Source organism: Ambystoma mexicanum, chromosome 3p (genome assembly GCF_040938575.1).
Source record: "Ambystoma mexicanum isolate Mex_15411 chromosome 3p, UKY_AmexF1_1, whole genome shotgun sequence".
In the NCBI taxonomy this organism is placed as follows: Eukaryota; Metazoa; Chordata; class Amphibia; order Caudata; family Ambystomatidae; genus Ambystoma; species Ambystoma mexicanum.
Genome location: NC_090925.1, coordinates 218834653 through 218850295, shown reverse-complemented (window position 1 = coordinate 218850295; position 15643 = coordinate 218834653). Strand labels below are relative to the sequence as shown.

The following is a 15643-nucleotide window of genomic DNA, read 5'->3' as shown; positions in this document are numbered from 1 at the left end:
ATGAAAACATTTGCGGCTATAAGGAGCATCTGTTAGACTGGTGTAATGCGTGCAATGAGGGTAGCTGAGAGAGTGCCACAGGCAGGGGATACATGCTCTGTCAGAGCGGTCACGTGGGGAAAGTGGTTTTCCAGCTGCATAAAAGAATTGGGCTTTGTCGCCTTGCTATGGCTCCCTCAAACATGCCTGAAAGGTGTCAGTGAGATGGACAAGGCAATGCATCTAGGAGAAATGAATGGCTGGGGGTTACCAAAACAAGGCTATGCAGGAAAATGGGGCTGAGGTAGAGACTTTGGAACTGTGTTGCTGTCCAGGCAGACGAGGAGGTGGGAATTTAGAGGAGAGGACAGCAAGCGGAGACACATTGAAGTAGACAGGGGTTAGCGAGAGAGGGAGAGGTAGTTGGAAGCAAGGAGCGTGTGCCTGAAGAGGGCAGGTGAATAGAGGAGAGTGGAGTGGAAAGGAGGCTGGTGGGAAGGAGGAAGTATAGAGAGGAGGCTGGAGACAGGAGGAAAGAATCTACCATCTGGAATTAAGTGAACAGAGGCAAGAAAAGAAGATTACATAATATCATCACGGAGAGGGGGAGGTCGGTTCATCCGGAGACTCTAGAGGAGGAACATCATCTAGTGTGCCATCATTAAAAGCAGACTGAGTAGGAAACGTGTCCTCAAGAGACGGCGATTGCAGAGGTGGACGACCAGCAGGACGAAGAAGTTGTGAAGAAGGAAAACTATCAGGTGGACGGGGCTAGAGAAAGATAAGGAGGTTGGGAAGAAGGAATACCATCAGGCAAGGAATTGGGAAACACAAAGAATACATCAGTGAAGGGAAATAACAGGAAAGGGGAAGCTGATGGAAGAGGAGCAGCACACAGTCAGCCACAGTAGGGACACTCGTGATAAGGGCATGTCAGGCCCAAGAAGGGAGCTAGGAGTCGAATCCCGATCTGGAGGGACTGAGCCCAAGGACCGAAGAGGAACAAGCATGTGGGGATCCATCGAAGAAGGTTAGGAGAAGCATAACAGCATGAGCACGGAGAGGGCGGCAGTGGAACAGAGAACAGGACCTTGGGACAGGGAGGTTGAAGATCCACCAATAACGTTCCTTTCCTAACTAAGAGAGGGTCTCCTGGTTCCCTTCACCTTCACGGGAAATGGAGAACCCTGCGTGGTCCACAGTGCTGTGGCATGAGCCACACAGGCTGCAGCTGCTGCGCATAAGGGGCTGCTTATATACCACTAGCCGTGTACTAGGACTGAGGAGGTTGTTGAGAAACGGTGAGAGACAAAGGGGTGGCAGCAGGTGTAAGCCATCTAACATATGGGAACTTTGAAAGAGCTGCGAACTTCTACTTGCTGGGTGAAGCCATCTTTATTCGGGAATATGGAGATCTGTAAATGTGTTCCTGGCGGAGAAGGCTCCTGGTAACTTGGATCATAATAGAGCTGTGAACTTTTTTGCCTGGCAGAGAGATAATCTTTAATTTGAAAATGCAGCACATCCGTAGAATGTTTCCTGGAGGTGAGCCATACTGTAACATTGGGCTACTGAGCATCAATAGGGGTGAGGTGTACCCCTGTTTAAAAAGAGCCACCTGGGGATATCGTGCTCCAACAAGGCAGCCATATAGGGATAGGAATTGGTCTAAATGGCTTCAAGAAGGAAAGAAACCCTCTTTATTATTTTGGCCAACAGCGTAATAATCCTAAACAAAACTCCACACGGTGACATCCCCGAAAGAAGTAGTCTGGCCTGAAATGCTATGCTGCATTACCACAGCAAGGAACATCAAGCAGCCTCAGATTAGGAATGAGTGTCCAGTGCTTGGACTCCACATTTTTCCAGAATGTTCTCTTTGTTTGAGAGAATTCCAGAAGTTATTATCCAGCATACTCTCCGGTGTTATTTTCTATCCTTTCTTTGTAAACCTGCGGGTTTTGGAGTTTTTCAGGTCTCCGAAGTACTTGCTCTGTTTTCTAATTTATTACACATGTAGGCCGGCTTAAGATGGCCGCTGCTGGCTGTTCAGCAACGCAGGGAATTTGATTGGCTAACCAGATCAGCTGATACTTTCAGCTGCTTCCAGCTACCCAATGTGTCCAAGCCTCTTGCTCAGATGCGCAGTGGGAGAATTCAGCAGCCACTCCGAGCTGGTCTGCCTCTGTCCACTGCCTGACAGAAGCATAACACTCTTTTCCTTACTGTAGATACTAAATCGGAACAATACACTTATCCTGATTAAGATGTTTGGGATCTTCTACTACAAGGGCTGACAATATCATAGCAGGTATGTGGCTCCTTCGCCAAAGCATCCCTTTCTACCCCACACTCATTGACAAATCGGGCTGATTTTCATAATTGTAAGCATCCGTTAAGTGGCTATTTAAAAATAATAAAGAGCATTTGAGGGACCTGGAAATACATTCTAAACCTGATGCCCTTTGTGCAACAGTAGCATGTCTTACTAACAGTAATATGCATGTTCTTAATGACATAGTACCTGCACATGATAAAATATTGGTACACAATCCTAAGGTTAGAGCTGGTAGTGGTGTTGCCTTCATTTATGTAGGTAGCTATGTAGTACAAAATATGCCAAATCCCTGTCATGGAGAAACTGATCTTGCACATGTTAAATGGATTTTCTTTCCGGATAAAACCTCTTGCAAATGCATTGTTGTTTAAAGCTCCCCATGACATGATTCGTATGACTGATTGCATGCCCACCCCGAGCCTGAGCCTGAGTGTGCACAGCTGTATTGTTGGAGATTTGAATTATTGACCGGAATCACAGAATCTCCCTAATAGGAAGTAATTTTTTGAATCGGTCAATTCATTGGGTTTCACTTAGCAAAATAAGAATTGTGCACACTATTAGGCCATACCCTTGATGGCATCTTTTCCTGCACTTCTATATGCACTACTCAGAAACCCAAGCACTGCTCAAAAACCCAAAGACCTTTCTGGGACAGACTATTGTGAGGGGTCAGAAATGTGAAGTGGCCAACTTTGCAAAAGATGTTCATAACATGCCATTTAATCAATTTAAGAGGGTTTGATAAACTCCATACTATCCCTACCCTAAAGAGAATTTCCCTGCCTATCAAAATAAATAAAGGAAACACCAACAAAAGGAATCTGCCCTTCACACTTATACATACAACAAACCTATTAAGGGAATATATGGCAATTCAAAAATATTTAAAAAAGAACAGTGAAGTCAACATAAACTTAGTAACTGTTTCTTCTCGTGATGTGGGCAATATTCCCTTTCCCAGATTCAAAGCAGGAATTTCATTTAAAAAATTTCAAAATAGGAAAGTTCGGTTTTCAACACAGTTCTGTTGATAAAGGTCTTCTTGCCTCAAAAGTATCTTAATTGACCTTTCCAACAGTTCAAAAGAAATAACAAATCTTTGTTTCTCCACTTGTAACAAAGAGTTCAACACAACTTCTTCTTAAAAACCAAAACACTTCCACAGTTCCTTAATAGCAACAGAAATGGTTTGTCAGGATGATTCCACAATGATTCACAAAAATCAAGTAGTGGCCTACTACTACAATGTCCCTTGCCCTGATATACTCGCCTGCCAGGACTAAAAGCTTTGAACTCTACTGCAAGTACTCCTGTGGTAACGTTCACTTAAAAAAACTTTTGTGTTTTGACTCTCAACAACTTTAGTAATGAACACTTCTTCTGGAAAGACAAGATACAGATTGGTGCTGTTTATGACACATGAAATGCAGATTATGCTTCTCTCCTCCTGAATACGCTCTATCAGGAGGGCTGCTCGTCTGCCACAACAAAGTCTTTTGGTTTTCAGCAATATCAATAGCAACAACTTCAGTATAGGCTACTTCTGGGAAAACATAAAACACATTGATGTTGTTTGTTCCACCCTTGGCTTTGCCACCTGCAAAGCAGAATATGCCCCTCTCCTCCTGAATGCTGACTATCAGCAGGGCATCCTACCTGCCACACTTGTTTTGCCATGCTTACATCAACCAAACACTGATAATGACTTGTTATCACACTTGCTTCCCTTTGGCTTAGACAATGCTTCTTTGGGTCTTTATAAACTATTGTCTCTTCCTCTCTGTGACACTAGGGTTTACCATAGGTATGTTTCTAAATGGCCCTCTTTAGGTTTTGACAATACTGGTTGTTGGTAATGTCTTCTAATATTGCCCTCTCTTGGCTTTGGCAATGGTAGTTTATGGTACAATCGATCCCAATGTTGTTATTCTGCCACTTTAGCTGGCAAGCATCAGATTGATATGCAAAGTTATGCTGTGTCTGCCATTTTCACTTGTTTGCATTAGTTCGGTATTCAATATTGTTAACACGGGTTAGCGGGCGATTACTGAGAGTTCTGCGGTAAAATACAACTAGGTGCTGCATACGTATCTGCTGGGTCCGCTGCCTTCATGTCTTCTGCCTCCCATGCTTCTCGTTACAACATACAATGCTTTTTTCCACACCAGTCGGTAGAGGAGCGTTCCTCACTCCACGCGCACTGCGGTGCTCGCCTGACACCGGAGTACATGTTACTTGGGAGAAAGCCTTTTAAATAAACGGTTCCCCTAACGCACAACCTCCGCATACAAGGTCCTCAGGGGAGAGCTTTCTGAAACAATGTTTCCTGCTGCACAGCCTCTGCATACAAGGGGCCTCATTACGAGTTTGGCGGTAACCTTACTGGTGCTTCCAGTGGGTTGTCACCGAACTCATAACATTTTACTAGTACCTTTGACTTCCGGTGCCACCGGGACATTACAAGTCCTGAGGGCCCGGGATATCAGGCACCGGAAAATGTTGTGTCTCATTCCAGTGGAGTCCCCTAGGACTCCACGGAATGGGTGCACAGAAGCACTTGCACCGTTGTCAGCGGTGCCAGTGCTTCCATGGCAACCCTACCTACTGGGGCTGATGCGCTCGGCAGGTCAGACCAACCATGTGCATCGGCCCCGGCAAGCAGAGTTGTAGTCTGCTGGTCCAGAAAGGGTGCCAGTAAGTTGCTACCGGCAGCACCCTTATTTCCAGACCGGCAGACTTGCTATGAGACCCAGGGCAGCTGGCATCCTCTTCACACACAGTGGTGACTCCGGCGTCTCAACTTCCCTGAAACTTCTACTTCCACTGCAACTTGGAATGTCGACGATTACTCCACCTTCTGCTTCTTCTTATGACCTGCACCTGAGGGGTCTCTTTATAAACACCAGTCCCTCTCAGGTGTGGGTCATTAGAATCACAGGACTGCACCTTGCAGTGCCTCCAAATCCCTCTTCCCCATCCCAGTACTTTGGGCATTGTGGCACTTGAAATCCCCGATTTTCAAATTGCCCTTTCCTTGTTGAACATTGTTTTTGCATGTGCTAACTTCACTTCTGTTATGGACTATGTTTGCAGGAGGACATTTAAAAGGAGTCAGTGATTGGTTTGGAATCAAAGGGGAGTTATCAGAACGTAGGATGGCAATGTTCTGATGTCGACATTCAATGTTCCCTTGTTCACTACAAGAGTTCTTAACAGTATTGATTGTGGGCAACCTCATAAGGGGGAGCTTTATGCCTGATAAATGATTGATTAGTATAGTTTTCACAACCCACAGGATACATATCTTTTGAACAAGAGATCTCACTCTGACAAGAAGCCATCACATATTCTGGCATCACTGACATTTCTTCATCTGAAGGAGACCAATGCCTCGTCTCACCCATCAGAGTCCTCCTATTCCCTTAGGGCTCTTCTCCTGTCAGGTGATCCTCCCGGCTTATACCACCCCCAGTGTTAGGATCAGGTAGATCTGCCTTCCCCTGGCCACCTGGGAGGACACTTTCTGGAGGGTTTCTGTGAGGACTCTGCAGGATCCATCACACTATCCAGGGATCCAGTTTCTTCCTCACTTTCAATCAGCATATAAAAGTCCTATGCATAAAACTGAAACCATGAAAATCAGGAAACTGTCTGCAATTTCCGAACAGAAAATGCAACCCCTTGAGGACTATCCAACTATGTCAGACGCAGAAGGCAATATTACTTGCCCCATTTAAGTCTGAACCCAAAAGGAATCAAAAATAAAATTAAGGAATGTTGGTACTTTAATGATCTCTGCTCGCAACAACAATTACTGGGTAAAACGCAGTGGAAGGGGGTGTCTTCTAAATCAGCTAATGACCATGTGACCCTTAAACAGTAATTACGACAGTACGAGCGACAAATATCAAAGGAAAAGAAATTCCTCTCTCCAAGGATTTTCTCATTCAAAGTTCTAGATGACCTTTGTTTCCCCACCTGGGCTGATATCGATATTAAGTTGAGTTAAGATCTTTGTGATAAAATAGCTAATCATTTTTCTCTGATAAAACCGAATTTATACAATCAGAGCGTCTCCTGAAATGCTCTAATCCTGATGCGCATGAGTTCCTCAACTCCTGGGATTCTGTATTGATCTGGTAACATTTGATCATTTTATAGCTATTTCCAGTTAGGATTGTCTGGAATTACTCCAAGCTAAGCCATCAGGCTATCCAAGAGACACCGGTCCAACACAAATTGTAAAAAAAATGTATCTGCTGATTAACAAACTTATAAAAGGTTTTTAAAACCTTTAACTAAGTTGGGGTACAGTAGCATAAACTCCTAAATATGCAATAGTCTTTAAAAAAAAAAGGGACTTGCGCTGCCAACCTGCAGATTGTCACCCTACTTTAAGACTTCCCTGGAGAGGAAAGTTGTTGAAATCATTGTCAACACGCCAATGATCCACTCTTATGGGAAAGGCGGATATCCTGGATGATCAGCAAGCAGTTCTTTGCCCTGGGTTGAGGACTGCATGAGTAGTGGTATTAATTATTGATACCACTAGAAGTATTGAAGACACCACCGCCATCAGAAGAATGGCTGATGGCGGTGGTGTCATAGTGCTGCCGATAGTAGATCTGTCGCCATCTACCATATCGCCGACCATTAGCAGCTGGTGTATTATTTCGCTAAAGGGTTGTAAATATTTTTCAGTAAACCGCATGTGCCACTGAGCCTAGTAAGCCCGAAAAATCCTTAGTGCCATCTGGGGGGATATTTAAAAAAAATAATGAGCTAAATTGGTGCATTTTCTAGCCATGTCATGTACAATCAGCTCTGCAGTGTAACGCAGGAAAAGATACAAGGTGCCAGTAGATTCCAGGACACCGGTACTTCGCACAAGTATTTTCAAGCGCATCTTTGTGATGACTGTGTTCAAAATAAATGCAAGCATTGCCATTGTGAAACACACTCTGTGACGCCTGTGTCCCAGAAATATGTCAAGACTGCCACAGACATGTTTATGATGCCTGTGCCTACAGTATTCGCCGGTTTGTGCCACTGCAAGAAGACATGTCAATAATGTATGCTTGTATTGCCATTTTAAGAACACACTCATGTTGGCTGTGCACAGTAAGGCCATCATTGCCACTGTACAAAGACATTATCATGCTTGCTGTGCAAATATATGCCAGAATTGTAGCGGCAAGAACATGCTGGTTGTGCCAAATAATGCCAATATATTCTTGGGAGAATAGCTGAGGGGCAACGCGCTCACTTTGGAAACAAGACGACGTGGAGCAGGTTCAATCCCCGGGTCTGTGCTTAGAAACCTCAGGGTATTAAGCATGTTATAAATAACCAATTACAATATTGCCACTGTAACAAGACATGCTCATCTCGGTAAACAATCAGGAAAATATACAATAGGATCCTGATACCCTCTCAAAGTAGGAACAGGTCTACTATTCAGGAAACACACATGATGACTTGACCCTAATCTATGTGTTCTTTCTGTTAGCAATTCTTCCCAAAAAATGTTTTTATGCTAATTTTTGTCTTTTGTGTTACAAGTTAAAATGTCTCTATTTTTGCACTCTGTATTGGTTGTTACTGTATTTACATTCTTCTGTATGTACCAAACTTTTTTAGCCACTAATTGACTTTGTTGCTTAAATACGTACTTGTCATGATTTTCTGTATCATTAATAAATGTTGACAAATTGTAGACACTTATTTTGATGTTTTCCTTTTGGTGACCCTTAGAGCACAGAACAAGTCTAGCTAAATTGGATTGAAAAACCCAATCAAATTATATTGTCCTATATGACAGCTCTTTTGTTAATTATTATTTACCGCCCCGTATCCACATGGACCTATATAACTCTATTTTTTGTATTGGAGTCCTCCTTTTATCCAGGATTTGGGATGGAAACTCACCCAGGTCCATCAATAGTAAAGATCTGTACCATTCAAGCATGCAGTGGCTATCCAAATGTGGATGACCACCACATCTGCCCAGCAACAGTCATTCAGGCACCTGCAGGTGTACTGGGACCAGGCATCCACAGGCCCCACATCCAGGCGCACATGCAAACCGCCCCTTTGCCCGAAAAAGCAGCAGCTTTCCTGGGAAAAGGCATCCATACACTGCATTTCCTGCCCTGAGAAATCAGGAAGAAGGACAAAGACCAAAATGGCCAAATGACAAGCAAAAACCGTGCAGCATGGTCATCATAGTGTGCTAGCTACCTTTACTAACCTTTCGCAGCAAATGCAAAAATGCACGAGTAAAAAGTATATAAAACGGTAGAAAAATATCCAATGCCACCAGCTCATCTAAGGCACATTTTTAAAGTAACCAAAACTACATTATAGAAAAAGTTATAAGGATACAAAATATTCTAACCTCACTTCACCGTAAGGTGATGTACGCATTTGCAGCTATACAAGCAATTCACAGGGGGAGATATAGTCTCTCAGTACTGACAGTTTTAGGGACAGATCAGTTTCCCCATAAGAATGAGCGAAAGGCTAAGGGAAGTAAAACAGCTTTACTTTTCTCCAAAAAGTCAGGACAGGGTTCAAAACAAAGCAAAAAGAAAGGGTGTCAGGGTCACACAGAAGTCTATTGCAGGAACGCAGCAAAGTGAAAATCTTTCCTAACACACGGCATGTAGGAAAAGAACTCAGTGCTGGATTGGCCTCCAGGGGCCTCTGGAGATTTCCCGGTGGGCATCTGCACCATGGGCCTTTTTTGAGGGGGTACTCTTGTTTTATGCTTCACTTAAAGGGGTTAGGCTTGCTCACATGGTGTAACATGGGGCCACTTTGAAAAACATTTCCAGGGTCACTTTTGGTTCCCGGTCCACCCCCGGTAGCAGTTCAGTCTCATAATAAAGGTGTGGGGAAAACACAGATCTCTATTCATATTGCAAAGTGTTGCTTAAGTGTGCATTGTATTTCTCACTGGGGGAAAGCCGTGTGGATTACTTCTTTGTGGTACATTTTTAAGCGTTGTTTCGAAGTATAGAATAATCCCAATTCAGATGCTGGACATTTCACAGAAAACCTCTGTACAGCCTGTCATGGATGTCTGGGAGAGTACCTCCCTCTGTCCCACCTTCTTGCTCACACTTTTCCCAGCTGAGCGGTGATTGGGCTGTTCAGCGTACTCATTACCAACAGATGGAACTGCCCACTCAGGGGGTGCCACAGGGACAGCTGACACAGCGGGCTGCTTCCATTCTGCAGAGGTGGCGTGCCCTGTGCCCCAGGCCAGCCGAAACCAGCCAGTGGTTCTCGGTGCCTTAGAAAGCCTGCCGCTGGGCAGAGACATTGGGCCTCATTAGGACCCTGGCGGAGTGGGTTTCCGCCAGCGCTAATCGCGGCGGACCCGTCCGCCGTACTACGAGTTCCCTTAGCGCCATGGAGGTTTTCTCCGCCTGGTTTTACCAGGCGGAGAAAACCATGGCGCTACGGGACCTCGTTGTTAATTACGCCACCGTATTTTACGGTGGCGTAATTAACTCCTTCCCCACTCCCATTATACCCTATGGGGCAAGAATGGGAATGGGGAAGGGCAGAATGGGGATTGGGGATTTACCGCTCCGCCAAGGTCGGAATGGGGCGGTAAATCCGCCAACCCCCATGGCGCTATCGACGGCTTTCCGCTGTGCTTCGCGGTGCATTTAGCACCGCGAAATCCGCCAGGGTCCTAATGAGGCCCATTCTCTTTTTGCTGCGCCGGGCACGAAACAAGATTGAGTGGGCAGGTTCGACATAGGATTGAAGGAGAGAGGAGCAGCTTGCAAAGTATAGTGGATTTGAGGGCTTCAGGCACGGTAGGTGCCGACCTTCAATGGGCCGCACCTATTGCGACCAGCGCTTCCTCCACGGAGGGGGCCGCGGCCTCCCAGCTGCCAGTCGGGATTGGGAGTAGCAGGATGCTTGTTGGGTGGTTCAAGCTTTCCCACGTTTGTAGAAGCATTTTACATTGTGTATGGGTTGAACGTTGCAATGCGCATTGCAGAGGAGTAGACAGGGTAGGGCCTGAGTGGGCAAGGCCCACCCAAAATCTGTAAAGACCCACTCAGCAGCACTGTGTGGGAAGATGTTAATGTCGCTGCGGTGGGTCCAACTACATTAGCTTCAGGCCCCACTTGTTAGACAACCCTGGCTACGCCTACGGATTACTATATTTTGGATTGTATCAGCGGCCGTATGGCCATAGGTCGCTACATTTGGGATTGGGAGCAGCATGACGTTTTACCTTTCATGGTTTCCCACATTCGTAGCAAGGATTGAGCCTTGCAATACGGGTTGAGCGTTTCGAAGCTCATTGGCAGGCCGCAATATATTTTGGTATTGTTTCCACACTCGTATGGTTCACCCTTTGGTAAAACCAGTTAGGAGATCTTGCTTATGGTACGCTGCCATGGATAGAGATGGGAGAAGGCGGGACGCCGGGCACCCGGGATACGGTCACGGCGGTATGCTGCTGAGGTATCCATGCAAGGTCGACTCTGGTAAGGGCCTGGATGGGAGACCTGCTGGGGGTCTGCCACAAAGAAGAAGAAAGAAATGCCGGCCCTCCACGGTTCTTTGCGCACTCAATAGAGGTTTACATGTTTATTGCTTGAGCTCGTTTACTGTGTGCTCTGGAGATGTAAATATATGTCCTTATGTCAATCAGGGATATGTTTGGGGGTGAACAACTAGCAGTTCATTTTGGTTTTGTGCGTCACACTGTGGAACGTGCGATTTAAAATGCAAGTTATGGCGGTGTTCAGCGTATCCCTGTAATATACATGGCGCCGATAACTGGGCCTTGCTTCAAAGATGGCTCCTGTGTTTTATTGTTCGTCCCTGCAGTGCACAGGAATGGCAGGGAGCCACTCATGAGTTATTGTTGCCCCCTCACTCACTGTGATAACCAGTGGACCCATATGCAGGCAGAGTGGTAACATTACCTGGGTGTGACAAACCCATACCTTTCCCCCCCAGGTAGTACATGAGAGCATTGGGTGAGTGATTGTTCGTCCCTGCAGTGCATTGGAATGGCAGGGAGCCACCCATGAGTTATTGTTGCACCCTCACTCACGGCGAGAAAGTGCGTATTATCCCTCGTCTGGCCTGTTCTCCCCAAAAGCATACTTTGGCAATCCTGAATGATGGTAAAGTTAGTGGGCCTCATTACGACTTTGGAGGTAGCCATGCCCTTAATAAGGGCTTGGCTGCCTCCAAAACCGTGTCCGGGTTCCCTGAATGGGGAATTACTGGCCCATTCAGAGTTTGGAGGGCCCGGTAATTCCTCCCTCAGGGAACCCGGGCCCGGACCTTCCCCATTCCCATTTGAGCCCCCATAGGGCTCAATGGGAATGGGCGCTGGAGCTAACAACAGGCCGATTACGACCGGCCCGTTATTAGCTCCCTGGTCCCCTCGCGGGACCCGGTAAAGACGTCTGGTAAAACTAGACGTCCACATCGGGTCCCGCGAGGGAACCTCGTAATATTGCGGAATGGGTTAAACGGGTCCGCCACCATTAGCGGCACCTGTTAACACATTCCGCAATACTTATAATGAGGCCCAGTGTCTAGGGTCATCACGAGGACGTAGGCCGATCTACATGACTATGTTGCCCACATTGCAAAGGTCGATTGGGTGGCACTAGTCATACACAAATACAGTCCAATAAGTGCATCTTTTAGTTCAGTGGCAAAAGACGCCATACACTCAATTGGATCCGTCCCAGGCAATATGTGATTTTAAATGCTGTGATCCAGGATTGGAATGTGTGAAAGGTTTGTGCTGTAGTTATAGAACATAATGTTTCAGGCAAACTCTGTGTGCATCATTTTATTACCCTGTCACTGGTTCCGTGTCTTAGGCTATCATGGTGGCTCAGACCTTTGTGAAGCGCTTTATTTTTAGAGCATATCTGTTTGGTAGTTGGTTTGATTTACACATCGCAAGGGTTTCCACTCATATTGCATCTTGAATTACCCATCAGGGGCCCCAATACAGAAAATGTGCACCGGTGCAAGTGCAAAGTTGCATGGTATTAGCAGTAGGGCAAAGTTTGCCCTATTTTCTAAGACACTAGGACATATAAGAAAGCTATTGCACCATGACAAGTGCAGTTAGGCATGGTAGCACCAGGGCAAAATTTACCATTGTGCAAAAAAGAAACATTTTCAATGCTTTTGTTCACCAGGGCAAATCCGGAGAGTTCATGCTGAGACCCGGAGAACTGGAGACCCAGAGAAGAGCATGAAACGCCGGAGACTCCGTGACAAATCCAGTGGTTAGGCCGGGCTGCCCTGTAGCTGAATTGTAGGGTATGAGTTTGCGAGCAGTATGGTCACAGGGGAAAGCCCACACATAGGCGTTAAAAATGATCAAAGGAGGATGCAGGGGGCCCCAAGGTTTGTGGAGCAGGATTGGTTTATTGAGAAATGGCCAGAAGGGGTGGGCAGATTGTTCACTTCCGTGGTGCAATCCATAAAAGAAAGTGGCAGTGCTTTCCAGTGGCGAGGTTGCAGGTTCAAAACCACACATTAACTTCAAAATACTCAAATGGGTGCATTGGGAAGAAATAGGGAACATGCGTAAAAGTTATTTCCAGTGGTGTTTAAATAATATGAAAAATAGCAGACTTTGCTGAATTTCGAAATACAAAAGAGGCACAACTTTTTCAAATGTTTGTCAGAGGTTTAGATTTTTCTGAAAGACATTGCTTGCTAGGGTTCAAAAGCTTTAATGGCCCGGAGCGTGTATGCAGTATGGGGGGGTTGGTCCTGTTTAGTGGATTTCTTGATATTACACCGCCGGACTGCAGAGGGGCGGAGTCCCCAGGCATCCTGGGTGCTGGCACTAGAGCGGGTCAGGTTACTGCACTGGGTACCTTTTGCTGGATGTTTGGGGGAGTATGGGTGGCCCCACGTTTGTTTAAAGAATAGGAACATGTTGGGATTGCACCAGAAGGATAAATTGGGTTGCCCGGTGAAGTGGAACAGGACGATGTTGAAGGGGGCCCAAGGCATAGGTTGGCATGGCCCCGCCCTTTTCGCACTGCGTTCATTAAGTAGACCCCAAATTGCAAGGCAGAAACAGCAGCTGCCCTGATGATCAACCACATCTTCTCGCGTTTTGGCCTTCCCCAAAGAATTGAGTCAGACCGAGGAAGTCACTTCACCAGCGAAGTGATGACAAAGAAAGATGTGGGAGATACTTGGGGTAAAAAGGAAACTTCATATTGTATACCACTGTCCTCTAGTGGGGGAGTTGAGAGGTACAATAAAACCATTGTGAGCATTCTCAAAATGTTTGTAGCAGATTCTGGGCCAAGTTGGGACATTGGATTACTGCTTGTCCTGATGGCCATCAGATCTACCCCATCTTCTGCGACCAAAATGTCTCCATTTGAGCTAATGACTGGATGACGGATGGTGCTACCTCAGCATCTGCTCTACAGAACACAAGAGCAGACACTGATAAACACCTCCACAACAGATTAATATATTGAGAATATGAGAAAACACCTTCATTATGCTTTTGCATACGCTCAGTGGAATCTGGAGAAATCGGCAGAGGGGATGAAAACTCACTATGACTTAAAAACAACCAAGAAATAAATGCGAAGTAGGAGACAGGGTCTACTTGTACAATTTTCAGAGGAACCAGACTAAGGAGAGAACATTTCTCCTCTCCTGATGCAGTCCCTTTGAAATTGTAGACAACATTTCACCTGTCGCCTACAGAATTGGCATCCCCAAAGGAGAGCTGTCAGAAGAGAAATGGATCCACATCAACCAGTTAAAAAGTTGTCACCCCAGACACACTTTGCAGCTGATTCAGGAGCCAAGGGAAAATCAAGTAGAGGAGACATCTGGAGAATGAGAAGCAAGAAAAAAAAAAGCAGAATGGAATAGGTAGGTCCATAGGTATATCTATCTAACAGGGAGTATTTTTCGTTATTGTTATTGATCACAAAACTATGGTATAAAAGTTCAATCATGTCTTTGCCTTGTTAAGTAATTTGTATTCTGATAATGTTCAAGTACCCTGATAAATGTAAATATATGCCTTGTTCCACGGATGGCAACCTTCCGGGAAGACTGGCGTGAAAGATTCTAAAACCTGTTTTTATCTATCTACTATTATATTACTAATTCCTTTCCCTCCTACAATGATGGGGACCTTCTCTGGGTCCTAGAAAGGGAAGGAAGGAAAGGGGGTGTCGCCCCACACTCTCCAATGAAAGACAAAAGGAAGATATTGGCGTATCACTCCCTGATGAAAGAAGAACTCCACTAGATGAGCCCTACTTTGCCCTCCTCCCCCTCAACAAGATGTCCCACGAAAGCAGGGGGGAGGATTCTGTGGGGTACATATACCCACCCAACTGAAATCTCTGCATCATGAAACTGCATTTAGTAGTTGCAAAGAAATCATGGCTATGCTGTGTTCGCTACACACATATTCCCTGACAACACAAAACTGCATTTTTGCAGCTACAGAAATGTTGGCTGCGCTGTGTCTGCTGAGCACATATGGGGCGAGATGGAACATAGCCCCCAAGAATGGCTGCAATTTGTTTTCTTCATGGCAATCCAACGAAAAGAAATTAAATGAAGAATGACGCTGCACTGCTTCTGTCATTTGAAAACCCAAGGCTGCGCCCAGAAGTTATCTGAATTTAACATTACCCTGGTGCTACCTTCATTGCGAACCTTATGCAGTTTTGTTCTAATTCAACACAGCCCTGTTGATATGTTTCAACTTAACATCATCAAATAAGGCTTTCCTGTCCAGAACGGCATTGTTTATTAAGTAAAATCTGTGAAGAGCAGAGAAAATCTATTTCAGCCCGTATGGCTAACATTTACTGGGAAAACAAAGTAACACACTCAAAACATTTCAAGAGAAGCTCTCCCTCTCTCCTTCGACTGGTGTCGGTCTCAAAGAACCCATTCTTCAAACATATTCCTGTGTGTAAGAAATTGACCAGAGCCATGGAAATGTTTAGAATAAAGATGCAAGGATAATCGCATTTGTAAATGACCAGAGAAAGTAAAATGAACCCTTGTTGCACTGCTCTGCAAAGCAGTGAATTGACATTGTACAAGCTAAATGGAAATAATACGAGAACCTGCCAGAAAGAAAACTGTATATGTTGGGAAGAAAGGCTGTCCAAATAGAGGTAAATTGTACCTTGTGTATTTTATTTTTCCCCACATAAAGAACTTCAACATCCTGGCTAGGCCCAAGAATTGCTGTCAAACCAGTTTTGCAAAGCAGGTGCTTCTAATGTACCAGCCCCATGGGAAAGG

The 15643-nt window shown here is 45.3% G+C and overlaps 1 protein-coding gene across 1 annotated transcript in view; it reads right to left on the bottom strand.

The window, feature by feature from the left end:
* VAMP1 (vesicle associated membrane protein 1) overlaps positions 1-15643 on the bottom strand; it is a 128708-nt gene that overhangs the window by 53758 nt on the left and 59307 nt on the right. The window lies entirely within an intron of this gene.